Source organism: Bubalus bubalis, chromosome 14 (genome assembly GCF_019923935.1).
Source record: "Bubalus bubalis isolate 160015118507 breed Murrah chromosome 14, NDDB_SH_1, whole genome shotgun sequence".
Lineage (NCBI taxonomy): Eukaryota > Metazoa > Chordata > Mammalia > Artiodactyla > Bovidae > Bubalus > Bubalus bubalis.
The window spans coordinates 10,268,383-10,283,359 of NC_059170.1; the positions used below are offsets into that span (position 1 = coordinate 10,268,383).

Sequence of the window (14,977 nt, forward strand, 5' to 3'; positions counted from 1 at the left end):
GGGGCACCACTCTAAGTAAGCACTTTATAGGGATCATCTACTTAAGTGTCTCAGGAATACAGATACAAATCCTGAGTGTGGGTGGGGGGTGGGGGGTAGTTGGAGAAGCCCTGAAACTTCTAAGATGAAGTTTCCATCAGGAAGAGAGAAAAAAAAAAGAGGACCTAATATCTACATTAATAACAATGGTGAACGTTTCCCCCAGTGTTCTCCACGCACCAGACACTGAGTGCTTGATATATATTAATATTATACATCCATTAATTCAATCCTCATGAGAAGTCTGTGATTTCAGTGTATTATTATCCCTACATTACAGATGAACAAGCCAAGGAAGAGGGTGGCTCGATGACCTGCCCGATGTCTCATGGGCAAGAAGTGGCAAAGTCAGGGGACTTTCCTGGTCGTCCAGGGGTTGGGACTTTGCATTCCAAGGTAGTAGGGTATGGGTTCGATCCCTGGTTGGGGGAGCTAGAATCCCACATGTTTCTCATCTGAAAAACCAAAACATAAAAATGGAAGCAATATTATAACAACCTCAATGAAGGCTTAAAAAAAAAAAATGTTCCACATCAAAAAAAATCTTTGGAAAAAAAGAAAAGAAGTGGGAGAGTCAAGATTCAAACCCAGAGTCCCTACTCTTAACCAGCACTGGAAGAAGGCAGATTTGCAGAGCACGGGCTTGAGAACCCACTCAACCTGTGTCGGAAACACGGTTCTGCCTTGTGCAGATGCTGCGGGACTCCAGCCAGTGACCAGGCTCTCTGGGGCTTCCTCACCTGCGGAAGTGGGACCGCAGGGCCGCACCATGTTTACCCCAAGAATTAAATGAGACCGGGGTTGCGGGGTTGCTGGCACAGTGCCCGGAGCCCTGTGTGCTTCAGGATGGCAGTCGTGTGACAACACACGCTCTTGGCCACGGCCGGGCGGCGGGGGGCACCATCTCCCACAGGTGTCTGCAGCTGCTGGGCACGTGCCCTCGTGGCCATGGCCGTCTGTGTGGAGTGTTCACTGCATCCGAGCGAGGCCAGGCCAGGCGCGCAGGGGCGGGAATGAGTGCCAACATTCTCCACAGCAGGTGGTGAGAAATTCTGTGAGCTCACGGCCGGCTGACAGGCGCCGTGTTTCAGGAACTCAAAAGCTTCACTCAAGCATCACAGGAGATTTATAGGCTCATCGGCTGCCCCAGCCCCTTCCTGAGGCCTCAGCAGCGGAGGGGGGTCGAAAGGTAGGTGAAGGAACCTCTTTCTGTCCCCTCTCCCTTTAGAGGGTGGAGTGGGAAGTGCTCCAGTGGGCTCAGCAGAAATGGCTTAATGACCAGTCACCACAGGAATGTCCCTTGGCCCGTTTCAGGGAGGTGGTCTGAGACGTGAGAAAAGCCTCATAGTTCAAGACGAAAGGTTCTTTGTGAGGTGAGAATGGAAAGACTCGAGAGGGTGGGGGAATGCTGGAAAGTCAAGCTGAAAAACTCCATCTTGCTTCCAGCCTGTGTGGCTTTATACCATCTCGGAGGTTGGTATTCTTGGCCCAGAGACACCCCAGAAAGTGATGCTCGCCTAGTCTTCAGCTTTTTTTTGGAGCCCTTCTCCAAAGAGAGGACACCTCAAACCTAAAACTGGATGTTGTTAATAGCTCAGGACAGATCCTAACTCTGCAGTGGCTGTGTCGCCTTGGACAAATAACTCGACCTCTTTGAGCCTCACTTCTCTCCTCTGGAAAACAGACAATACCAGTTCCTCCACCCTTGGGCTGAAATGAGAATTAGATGAGTTCATAATAGGTGTGGCGCTCACAGTGCAGGACTTCATTGTCGCATGTATCTGGTGGATAGTTAGCATGTCACAAATGGTAGCTATCAATGTTATTAATAACTGTGATTGTTGTTGCTGTTAATATTATCATTATTATTAACAATATTATTAGAAAGTCTCTAACTTCCCATCAGGACTTGGTGACTAAACAACAACAAATCTCCTATCAACAAGCTGTTCCTACAATCTCTGACCCAAACCAGAGTCAAACGAGTAAAAATGAAACTATATTACTCTATTTTGCGTTAACAGTGCCTAAGGGCTGGGACTTTCCCACAATGCCTGTTAAAACAAGTCTTTATAGTTTAACAAAAGAGTTTTCATCCATCCATTTATCAAACATTCACTGAATACCTACTATGGGCTAGGCACTGTCCAAGGCACAGAGGATACTTCAGTGAAAAGAAAAACAAAAATTCCCCAAATCGTTGCCCTTATGAAGCACACATTTTAGTGAAGTGAAACAAGTAACATACGGCAAGTACATAGTAAATTAGTAAATGACTCAGATTAGAAGGTGATACAAGAAAGAAAAGAAAAACATACAGTGAAGAAAGGGGAGTTGGGAATTGGGGTGGGAGGCTTACTTCTGGTCCATCCATTTAGATAAAAACTCAGTGGCAGGACTTCCCTGGTGGTCCAGGGCCTAAGACTGAGCTCCCAACACGGGAGGCCCGGATTCGACCCCTGGTCAGGGAACTAGATCCCACATGCTGAAACTAAGATTGAAGATTTCTCATATGGTAACTAAGACCCAGAGCAGCCAAATAAATAAATAAAAACAAACAAGTATTCTTTTAAAAAGAAATGAAAAAGAAAAAAAGAAAGTGATGGAACTGCACTGGCCCGCCAGCTTGTCCTGCCACTTTAGGCAGCCCCTCCTCCCTCTAGGCCTCAGTTTCCCCACTTGTAAGAAAGGGCTGCCTAGATGATCTTAAAGGTCTTTTGAAATTCAGTGTTTCTCAAAGTACAACCCATGGGTCACCTGCATCAGAATCACTTGTTGAAAATACAGACTCCTGCATCCCCAGTCAGAGCTACTTCATCAGGCTCCCTGGGAGGGGAGGGGCAGGGCTTCAGACGCTAAAGATGTTTCTAATAAGCCCTCAAGTGGGATAAGCCCGATCCTACATCTTCCTTCTCGTTTTCCTACCAGCGAAATTCTCACAGTCATTGATGTGTGTCTCTGGTCGAGGCTTCTTCTAAGTTTCCAACGTCTTTGGGGATCTTTTGCCCTTGATTCTAATCTTTGGGCAACAACAAACACCCTGACTTTATCTCAGCCACCTTCAGGTTGCTCTAAGGCCCTTGGAGCTTAAAGTTACACCTGACCTATTAGAACACAGCCAGCCAGTCACACCATCCAGATACGGATTTTTCTGAAAATGAGCTCAAGAGAATGGCTTTATGGCTCCGAGTATAGCATTTCAGCGTTGTGGTCCTTGGTGGCATAAATAAATTTCAAATGGATTTCCTGCAGTAAAAGTTCTGTGGCAGCCAGCATCCTGAGAGAGTAAATGCTCACACTGACCACACAGGCAGCTTGAGGGGTTTTCACTAGCCAAAGGGAGGGTCACCATTTAGCATCTCCTCTCTACCCTGCGGCCCCCACAATTCTACCTTTAGACCAGAATTCTCTGAACTCAACTCACACCCCAATCAGATCCTGCCAGCTATCTCAGCCCCTCAACACATCCAGACCAAAAGTCTTGAGACCCACCCTTCCCTCATCTCCGAACCTCTTCTCCTTCCTCCCCAGTCTTCCCCATCTCAGGAATGGTGCCCCCATCCTCCCAGATGCTCAAAATCATCCCCGATTCTCCCCTTTCTGTCACCACCTCTCTGTGCACACCCAATCCTTTGATCTCTGAAATACTCGTACAACTCAAATCCAACCATTCTTTTCACATCTGCCTTCAACCCTTCATTTCAGGCCACCAACATCTCCTTAGCCGCAAACAATTAAAAATACAGAAATGCACTGCCCTTATGTTGCCTACTGCACTTAGGAAAAAAATCCAACAATTCACCAGGGCCTACAATGGCCCCACACCTCTGGCCCATCGTCCCCTCCAACTTCCTTACCTGCTGCTGCTCCGGACCCTCTAGCTAAGCTTTATTTAACATTGTCAGATATACTTTTCTAGCCTCAAAGGCTATGCAGCTAACGATCCTTCTGCCTGGATGGCTTGTCCCCAGTTCTTCCTTATCCTTTAAGGAAGGATAAGGGGTGAACTCCTTTAAGCTCAGGGGTGAACTCCTCAGAGAACTCGAGCAAGCCTTCTCTGACCATCTCATCCAGAAAGGCTGCTGGAGGAGTGGGTGGGTTTAGGGGGAGAGCAGGGGCTTTGAGTCAGGTGGCCCTGGTTCCACAGGAGCTGTGCCCTTGCGAGCTGGACGGCCCTGGACAAGTCTCTGCTACGTGCCTCACCTGTCTGCTTTTTCAAAGGAGGACAACAGGATTTCCCAAGGGCAGCTGTGAGGCTTAGAGGGGCCGGTCAAGTACAGAACATAGTGTCTGGTGCACACGGAAAGAAAGAGGGCAAGTGGGAGCTGCCACCTTGAATCCTTTTTTTTTTAAAATGGACCAAACAGGTTAGTAAAAGAAATAGTGACTGCTGTTGTAAGAACTGAGCTTGGTGAGCTCAGTGGGGTACAGGACACACACCCCACTCACAGGCGCATCTCCAGTGAACTCGGTGCATGCGTGCGTGCGTGCAAAGTCGCTTCAGCCCTGTTCGACTCTTTGTGACCCTAATGGACTGCAGCCCACTAGGCTCCTCTGTCCAAGGGATTCTCCAGGCAAGAATACTGGAGTGGGTTGCCATGCCCTCCTCCAGGGGATCTTCCTGACCCAGGGATGGAATCCGAGTCTCTTATGTCTCCAGCATTGGCAAACAGGCTCTTTACCACTAGCACCACCTGGGAAGCCCAAACTCTGTGGGAGAAACCCCAAGTCAGATGGACCTGGCTTGTTTCTTCAGGGCCAGAGGACAGCCAAGTCCTCAGCTTCCCAGCACCAGGACGGATCCATGAGGCTGACAGGAAGTGACTTCTTCTCAGACGGCCTTAGCAACTCTGAGATTCTGAATGACAGCGTGTCAACGTCAGTTGCACAAGTGGCCTCAAGAACAACTGAGAAGAACCGGCTGGCGTTTCATCACACGCGACAAGTCACAGAGACTAACAATGACAATGAGCAGAGTCATTGGAATCAGCAGAGTCAGGCTAAACTAAACATATCAGCATGTACAGCACAGTTTCTTCCTGCCTTTGCAATGAGGCCCATAGTGAACACACAACCCAAGGTACAGGGTTTAGACCTATTTCTAAGTCCTCCTCTGTGGCTACTAGAAACTCTTACCTTAGAAATCTATCGTGAGAATGGTGTCACAATACGTCCCTAAAAAGGAAACTCAAGCACATCATCCTTTCAGGACAGGTAAGTCAGGCTGAAGTCCTGGCACAGGTGATGTTTTACTGCGACTATGAAAGAACACACCTTTGGAATTTGCAAGATGACAAGGAAGCTTGACAGAGGCTAACAGTTGGAGGAAGCTATCAGGATGCCACTCCAAAATTTATTTATTTATTGGATTGTGCTGGGTCTTATTTGTGAAACGTGGGTCTTCAATCATTGCGGCATGTGGGATCTAGTTCTCTGGGGATGGAACCCAGGCCTCCTACAGTGGGAGTGCGGAGTCTCAGCCGCTGGACTGCGAGGGAAGTCCCTAGTCCGTATCTTTAACACCCTCCCCTAGACGGTTAGCCAAAGTGCAACAGAGAAAACATAAACATCAGGCAAAAGGCATCGAAGACACTGATTTAGATCCACCAAACATAGGCAGTCTTTCTTGATGTGACCTTGTCTCCATCTAGGGATGGATTCAAGACTGGCGACTGGGTACTTTAGTAAGATAAGATTCTTGGATGATGCAGTCACCTCTCAGCAGGTGAGTGAGATGATAGTGATGCAGAAGAGCAAGGACGCTGACAAGTAAATGACAGCTTGTATGGATTAAGCAAGCACTGGGCCATTCAATTTCAAAAGATCTTGCTCCTTAAACAAGCCTTGTGAGAATTTTAAGTGACTGCCTCTGATTCAAATTACTGTCATGCCAAATCATGCTTCCACCTTATAAAGTCTTCCTCATGCCTCTCCAATAAGGAAGAAAAGTGGCAAAACTGTTAATAGTAAATTATTTCTGCAATCCCATTCTGAGTTTATGATGACTTCGAATCAATACCAGAATTCTAACCAAAGAAGACATGACTGCATGTGTATAAAATATTTACTAAGATGACTGGAATGAAATGCAGACTTTGAGCCTGGGTGAAACAAAGAAATCTGGCTCCACGCAGGGATGGTGATATAATGACAAGAGCTTTGACAGGGGTCAGAAGATTGGCCTCAGATAACCTGCAGATTGCATCCAAAGAGCCTCCCACTCAGAGAGGGCTCAGTATGAAATGTGTGTGTGTGAGTAAAGGATTAATTTGACAAATGGTATAAATAAAAAGTGGGCTTTCCAGGTAGCTCAGCGGTACAGAATCTGCCTGCAATATCCCTGGATCAGGAAGATTCCCCTGGAGAAGGAACTGGCAACCCACTCCAGTATTCTTGCCTGGAGAATTCCATAGACCGAGAAGTCTGGCAGGCTACAGTCCATTGGGTCGCAAAGAGTTGGATATGACTTAGAGACTAAACAATAACAAAATAAAAAGACAATGTTTCTTTAAATAATGGGGTGTTACTATAGTAGACAGTACTTGTATTCTCTCAGTTATTTGTGATTTACTCAAAGTCTTCCTTAAACTTCCATAACAAAATGGAATTTTGAAGTAGTACTTTCACGTGCTTAGAATTTATTCCAACTCTGTTCTGGCATGAACTTTCACAGCTTACTCTGAAAATCACAGTGCACCTGCTTTTTCTTGTTGTTTTGGTTTGGTTCTGTGAGTTTTATAACAGCTGTTGGCCAAAGGTAGTCAGATTTTGACCAAACCCAGATTTTCCCCAGACTTTATAAATGGGGCTTTTCACAGCAAAAACCCAAAAAGAAATTTCATACCCCAAATATAAAAGAATAATGGATCTCAAGATGCACTTCATTGCTAATAGTCAACATTATAACTTTATAAAGGTGCAGTGAGTACCAGCTCTGTGTCAGACACTTGTGCTTGGCTTGGACTGGGCAGGAATGCAGGTGATAGAGGGATATGACCAAGGAAGGGTGTATACAGGACAAAAAGTATATGGCAGGGTCCCTTCACACAAGAAGCAGAAATAAACAAGGTAGATAAGTCACAGAACCAAGCGACAACATGAGGCATTACCGAGCAAGTGCCCAATGGCTGCTAATGAGAGCTGCTCTGAACTGAGTGCTATGTGCTCAGCCCTTTACATGCATCACCTCATGGGAGCCTCAGAAGAGTCCACGGAATAAGTATCCATTTTACAGAGGTGGAAACTGAGACTGAGGGAGATACAGGAATTTCTCCCCTGACCCCAGAACCAATAAATGTAAGGGATCAGGTTAGGATACAAACCCTTGCTTGTCTGAGGGCAAAGCCAAGCCAACTCTGTATCAAGACAACATGTACACCAGTTAAGAGAAGGAAGAATCCCTGTGGTCAATGTCTCTGAGAGAAAGACTTTGTCTTTTTATACATTTATTGTGCACAGAAGGGGCACTAACTGAATTGTAGAACTTTAAAAAATGAAATGCAAATCTTATTTCAAGTCACTATCACACCTGAGGTACAGGGAGCTAATAAAATTAGGTTGAGTAAATGAAGGGATGTGTAAGTTCCTGTATCAGTATCACTAATAGCTACTGAAAATTCCTTTGGGTACCATGGTTTTTCATGCCTCCAGGCTTCTGCAGGACAGAATTCTGTCTTCGGTTTAGGGAATGCCCATTCAACCTTGCAGCCCAGCTCAACCTCCCCACTCGTGTCTCTCTCCAATTCCCTTTTTCTTTTACTAAAGTGGGAGCTGTTTAAGAGTGGGAACTACATCTATTTTCAGAGAGTCAGGACAGCATAAGAGAGTTCTCAGTGAATATTTAATAAAGAAACAGATCCTTCAATCTTGAAGCTTTTTCATGAAAATGATACTGACTTTTTACTGGGTTCCAGCAATTACTAGTAAGACACCAGGCTTCTCAGAAGCTTTGCAAATGTGGAATCAATAAATAAGTTTGAGTATAATGTAAGAGTGTTAAATAAGGTTATGTCACTTACTCCAGACTGATCAATGCAGGCCGAAATCAAAATGAACAGCTCATCCACTCTCATGATTGCAGTAAAGTTACAAGAGAAAATGGACAGAAAAATCCACGCTGGTCTTGACTGCTAATGACTGCTCTTTTAAGAAAAATTCTACTTTCAGAGTATACCGAGACATATACATTACCATATGTAAAAGAGATAACCAATGCGAGTTTGATGCATGATGTAGGGCACCCAAAGCAGATGCTCTGTGACAACCTGGTGGGATAGGGTGGGGAGGGAGGTGGGAGGGGGTCACAGGATAGAGGGGACACATGTACACCCGTGGCCGATTCATACTCATGTATGGCAGAAACCATTACAATATTGTACAGTAATCATCCTCCAATTAAAATAAATAAATAAATTTTATAAAAGAGTGGCTCTAAATTGATTTATAGATTGCACACTGAAGGAAGCCAAACTATAAAAGGAAAACTTTCAGGAAGTTAGCAAACACATAGCCTTCTAGAATAATGAAATGTTATAAAATAATTGTCGATGCCTAAAGGAGGAAGAGTATAGGAGCAGAGCTGAATACGATGCCCCTGACATTTGAAAGCACTAAAGGGAGACATCAACAGTATCATCATTCTTGTGAGGATATTAATCTTTCAGAGGATATGAAGACCTAAAGCACCAACTGCACCAAGCAGCTGCTGTTTTAATGCAGCTGAATAATTCAGGAAGGAAGCAGCTGGTCACACATGAATCCCTATCGGTTGTGCCTTTGGACACTTTTGGGGGCTGGAAATTTCCAAAGTAACAAAAAGTCCAGGCTCTTTTTCTGTCTTATCTTGCCAAATAAAAGAAGCTCAAAGAATCCTAAAGCAAACTCTGAAGACTGAAATATAAATAAATCTCACTTTATTTCATAAAGGTAGTCTTCAAAGGTATCTTCAGAGATAAATAAGACCCAATCTAAATACACTACAATAACAATGTTTACAGAAAACTGGTAAAGAAGGAAAGTAAAAGCTCTCTAAGTAAGCTACTTTGCAGGCCTGAGTTTTTTCAGCATGGGCTTTCTCAAAGTGGGAAAACTTGTAAGTGAACAGCACTCAATTTCTGGAAACCTCCATGAGCCTTACTGCTGGGTGCTCCCCTGTAATGGAGGATCAGAGATTTATAACCCAAATACCCACAAGGAAAGAAAGAAAGTGAAGTCGCTCAGTCGTGTCTGACTATTTGCAACCCCATGGACTGTAGCCTGCCAGGGTCCTCCGGCCATGGAATTTTCCAGGCAAGAGCACTGGAGTAGGTTGCCATTTCCTTCTCTAGGGGATCTTCCCGACCCAGGGATCAAACCCGGGTCTCCCACATTGCACGAAGATGCTTTACCATCTAAGCCACCAGGGAAGCCCACCCACAAGGAAACACTCTCTCAATATCCTTTAATAAAAGGACTCTGCAACTAAAGCAGTTAAGTTCTATCTGAAAGGCATGTCAGCATCTTTCTGCAATGGCCATCAAGTTTTAGGACCTAAATTCCTTGCAAAATTCTTGTCAAAAAGAAAAAAATTAGGTCTAGATAGATAGGGGTGTGTCTGTCTGTGTGTGTGTGTGTGTGTAAAATACTTTTTTATTCTGCCAAACCACAAAACTGCTAAACAGGGATTTTTACCATTTTCTTTTCTTTTTCTGATTTAAGACTTTTTTTTTCAAAGTCATCTTTTTTTAGAAAACTTATATCAGAAAAATAAAAGTATTAATATGTATGTGTCCTAGATGCTTTGAGACAGTTCTTTATTCTTTTCCGCCAACGTTTAATCATTATGGATTCTCAAATGTGATTTAATTCATGCCACAGTAATACTTTTCAAATGTGTATAAATTCAGAAACCAGAAAGCACTCTTTGTAAAGACCATGTGTCCTAGTTTTTTGGTTCAGAAATAGTGATCACCATATTCTTAGCAGTAAGCTCATCCAAGCTCAGAGTTAAAAACCACTTAACTCCTCTGGTGTAAAACTGTTCTTTAAAATTTGTGTCCTAAATATTTTCTATAATGAGCAAGCAGCATAAAGAAAGAAACTATCTCCAACCTGGGATCTGGCATAAAATTTGGAATCATTAATGACAGGGAGCGGGGAGAATGATGCTAATACCATGATGTACATGTTAATATGCTTCCCTCGTGGCTCAGCTGGTAAAGAAACTGTCTGCAATGCAGGAGACCTGGGTACGATCCCTGGGTTGGGAAGATCCCCAGAGACGGGAAAGGCTACCCACTCCAGTATTCTGGCCTGGAGAATTCCATGGACTGTATAGTCCATGGGGTCGCAAAGAGTCAGACACAACTGAGCGACTTTCACTCACTATACAATATACGCTAAATTGGCACGGGAACGTCTATTTCATGATTCAGATGATGTTGATACGTATCTATAAACGGAGTCTTTGTACGTCCTCATTTTCTTAAACTTTTTTCCCCTGGTGAAATATCCGACTGTTAATAGCACAAGTACATGGTTAGTACTGCTTTTGACTTGATAGTATTTCTTTGAAAAAGAACAAGGAGAGTGTATCAGTTACCAATTTACTGCCTCTCAGCTCCGAAAGCACCCTTCTCTGCCGTAAACAAACACTCTTAAAGCGCTTCTCCTTTCAAGCATGTGTGATGTTAAGCTTTCTCAGAAGAGTCTGGAGGGACAGTGCAAGCAGGAGGTGGCTCCCCTGAATGCCAAGCACTGGGGCAGCCGTGTGGACAGGAGGTCAGTTAGTGGAGTGTGGCCCACTCACAGCCCAGGACCTCGTTCCTGCATTACCTTGCATCCTCAGCCTGGCCATAATCTTTTGGCAGTCTTGTCAACGGGGATACCAGCACCTCCACTGGCTCTGAAGGTCTTGTGGTCCCACTGGTACCCAGACCCGGAGTGCACATCCACGGCACTGGCTGCCGCTTGCTTGCTCCTTGCCTGCACTCCGGAGGGCCATCTACGGTTTTCCCAGAGCTCGTGAGCCAGCTTGGGTCTAGCTAAACCAGCAAACTCCTCTGCTATGCCACGGGCCGAACCCTGCCTTCCCTACTGAGGTCTGAACCCCTGGTAGTTTGTCCTTCCTTGACGACACTCCCTCAGCCCTAGTGAACCATAGAGAGTTTTCTCACACCTTGCAGTTCCTCACTTATCATAGGTAGTAACTCTTTGTATTTTTTCTTAATTTTTATTGGAGTATAGTTGATTTATTAATACAGTGCTGTGTTAGTTTCAGGTGTATGGCAAAGTGAATCAGTTATACATATATACATATATATATACATACACACACACACACACACATATATATATATATATACAGCCACTCTTTTTTAGATTCTTTTCCCATATAGGTCGTTACAGCATATTGAGTCGAGCTCCCTATGCTCTACAGTAGGTCCTTACTAGTTATCTATGTGTCAATCCCAGTCTCCCAACTTACCTCTCCCCTCTTGGTCCTCTGGTAACCATAAGTGTGTTTTCTACATCTGTAAGTCTATTTCTGTTTTGTAGATAAGTTCATTTGTACTGTGTTTTAGATGAGTCACTCCTGGTATTAAACCTCCCCTGTTAAACCTACTATGTGGCTCTTGTCTCCTGATGGGACCCAGGCTACTACCGGGAGGAAGGGCGCCACTGACGACAACATGAGCATGTGCCTGCCCACAAACGGAAACATGTCCACAATGCCAAACCCCAAAGAAAAATTTCCATGTGAAAAATGCCCAGACAATTTCAAATCCAGAAGAGCCTAGTATGTTTATTTACAGCCCAAATGTGGAACTAAAATACTCTCACTTGCTCCCACTGAAAACTGTACTAATGATGAACAGAAAAACAATCTGTGGTTTAGCCAGACAACTGAAAGCTACTCAGTGGTCCAAAGGAGTGACTCCAGGTACGTGCAACCACATGGATGAATCGCAAAAAGGAACGCTCAGCCAAAGAACCCAACACAGGAGACTATGCACTGAGTGACTCCATCCAGAGAGCGTCATAGAAAAGATAAAACTATCAGGACAAAAGACAGGGTAGAGGGAAACTCTTGGAGGCGATGGAAATGTTCTGTGTCCTGATTATGGCTGTGTTTACACCACTGTATACAGCTGTCACAACTCTGCAAACTGCACACTAATAAGCCAGTTTTATGGTACAGCCTCCATAAACCTGATCTTATAAAGCAAAAAACTAAATACATATAAAGAATTATGGGGGACTTCCTTGGCAGTCCAGTGGTTAAGACTCTGCATTTCCAATGCAGAGAGCATGGGTTCAATTGCTGGTTGGGGAACTAAGATCTCACATGCTACACAGAGTGGCCAAAAAAAAAAAAAAAACAACTGTGGAAGGTAGTTCATATAATACTTAAAGGGAATTTTATACCTTACGTGGATAGATTACAGAGATGATTTAAAATTATTACATTTAATTATCCAGTTAGAGAATAAAAAGCCCAGGAAAAAAACACAGAAAGTAGATACGGGTAATATAAAATTATGAATTCAAAAGCTAAAGCTCAATGACAAGGATCTCCCAAACCAAAAGCTGATTCTTTCAAATGACTAAAAGAAAAAAAAAAAAAAAAAAAACACACAGAAAACTGCTGACAAGTTTAATCAAGAAAAAAGAGGAAACAAAACTACTGGGAATGAAAAGCAAGCTGGACTACGGATTCTATAAATTTTTAAATCTAAACCTTTATGTCAAAAATTTTTTAAAGTTATACGAAACCAAGATTTCCAGGTGGGGAAAAAAAAGTACCATAGATTTACCTGGAATCAAACCAAAAAGACCATGGACTAAGAAATTTGGACTGCAAGGATACAAGATGAACTGAATTCCAGTTCTCCCAACAAGGCAGATTCCTCCTATGGAAGAAAGGAAATCTCCAGGGGCCAGAATCGTTGTTATATTAATAAAACTAATCCTATCTTCTTATAATACTAACAGTGCAGTTTCTGGTAAATCAAGAAAATATAAAGGACAATAGAATGGAAGGATAAACCAAAGTCCCCACCACCTGACCCGCCCTGGTTGCCTTGGTGAGAGGGTAGGATATAAGGAAACTGGTATATAATGATTATAGCAATAATTACAATTATATAAGCCAGTATTTTTAAAACATTATTCTTAGCTGGTCACTATATCAAGCACTTTTTGTGTATTATCTCATTTGATTGTCACTAAATCTTATAGCTGTGGCTGTTCACCCGATTGTATAGATAATCTGAGGCATGCAGAATGACATATTTTGTCTGAGGTTACAGTCAGCAGGGGACAGAGACCCAGACTGACTGGCTTTCTCCTTCTGTAAAATGGAAAATCCAGATAATCCCAACTAACCTCTTGGAAAGGTTTTGTGAGGAATAACCAAAATAAACATGTGGGTAGAAGTCACCTGAGGACAAATTTTGGCTGAAATCAAAAAACACAGTATCTTCAGGCAGACCTTTTAAAGCAACAGTATGTATATTTCCCCACTATGGAATCCTCTCTTCTCAGAAATGATCAGAGGTGGTAAAGAAGGGACTTCCCTGGTGGTCCAGTGGTTAAGACTCCATGTTCCCAATGCAGGGGGCATGGGTTCAATCACTGGTCAGAGAACCAGTTCCCACATGCGGCAACTAAGACCCAGCACAGCCAAATAAATAAAAGTTAAAAAATCAAGGAAAAGACAACCCACAGAATAGAGAAAAAAAAAATTTTTTTTTAAAAAGCAGGCAAGAAAATGCCAGATGATGTCTCCTGTTGGAGACACAGCAGGACTGGAACACACACCCTTTAAGGTCCCTTTCCATTCTGAAAGCCCAGCACTCTGCTGGCTGACACGGGGCCAGAAGAGCTTATGGAGGGAGACACGGCTTCTAGGAATTCAAGACATAGGCCATCTGTTGCCTGCACAGTCAGTGAAGCCCAGTCGACATGACCTCAAGACAGCCCTTCCTAGAGCCTGACGTTGTCAATACACCGTTCACGGGTCTTAGGATCTGTTTCTGCTCTTCTGTTCTAAGCCATCTATATCTAAATTATTTCTTACTCCTGTTCTCACTGCCACTACCCAAATTCATGGAACCCATGGTCTGGACTCTGCTCCTTGGCTCACCATGTGGCTGAGATAAAAAAAAAAAAAAAACCATCCATGTTGTAATAGCTGAGAATAACTGGCCATGAAGACTGAACTTAAAAGAAAGAAGTGCCAAGCAGACAGGGCTCAGGCCATTTCAGAACCAAAGGCAATGAGACGCAGTGTTAAGCTCACACAGGTTGATACCATTCTTTTTTTCCCCTTAAATTGGAGTATAGTTGCTTTAGAAGGTTGTGTTAGTTTCAGTTTCTTCTATACAGCAAAGCAAATCAGCTACACACACACACACATGTGTACAGCCGCTCAGTCAGTCATGTCCGACTCTGTGCAACCCCATGGAGAGCCCACCAGGTTCCTCTGTCCATGGGATTTTCCAGGCAAGAATACTGGAGTGGGCTGTCATCTACTCCAGGGGCTCTTCCCAACCCAGGGACTGAACCTGCATCTCTTGTATCATATATATATATCTCTCCTCTTTTTTGTATTTCCTTCCCATTTAGGTCATCAAAGAGCACGGAATTCCCTGTGCTACACAGTAGGTTCTCACCAGTTATCTACTTTATACATAGTAGTGTATATATGTCAATCCCAATCTCCCAATTCATCCCACCACCCGCCATCCCCCCACCTCAGGCTGAGAGCATTCTAAGCAACCCTCTGGGGTCACAAGCCACAGCGCTGAAGCCTTGCTCTTGGAGCCATGTCATAACCAAGTTAAAAACCAAGCTTCCCTCAGCTGCATGATTTCCCAGCAGAACAAGGCCGCTGTGACTCAAGACAAAGACGACATTCATCTGCCATGTGGTTTCTCAAAGCATATCTAAACAGCAG

The 14,977-nt window shown here is 43.8% G+C and overlaps 1 protein-coding gene across 3 annotated transcripts in view; it reads right to left on the reverse strand.

Annotated features, from left to right (window-relative positions):
- Nucleotides 1–14,977, reverse strand: part of STK4 (serine/threonine kinase 4) — a 91,958-nt gene that overhangs the window by 4,797 nt on the left and 72,184 nt on the right. The window lies entirely within an intron of this gene.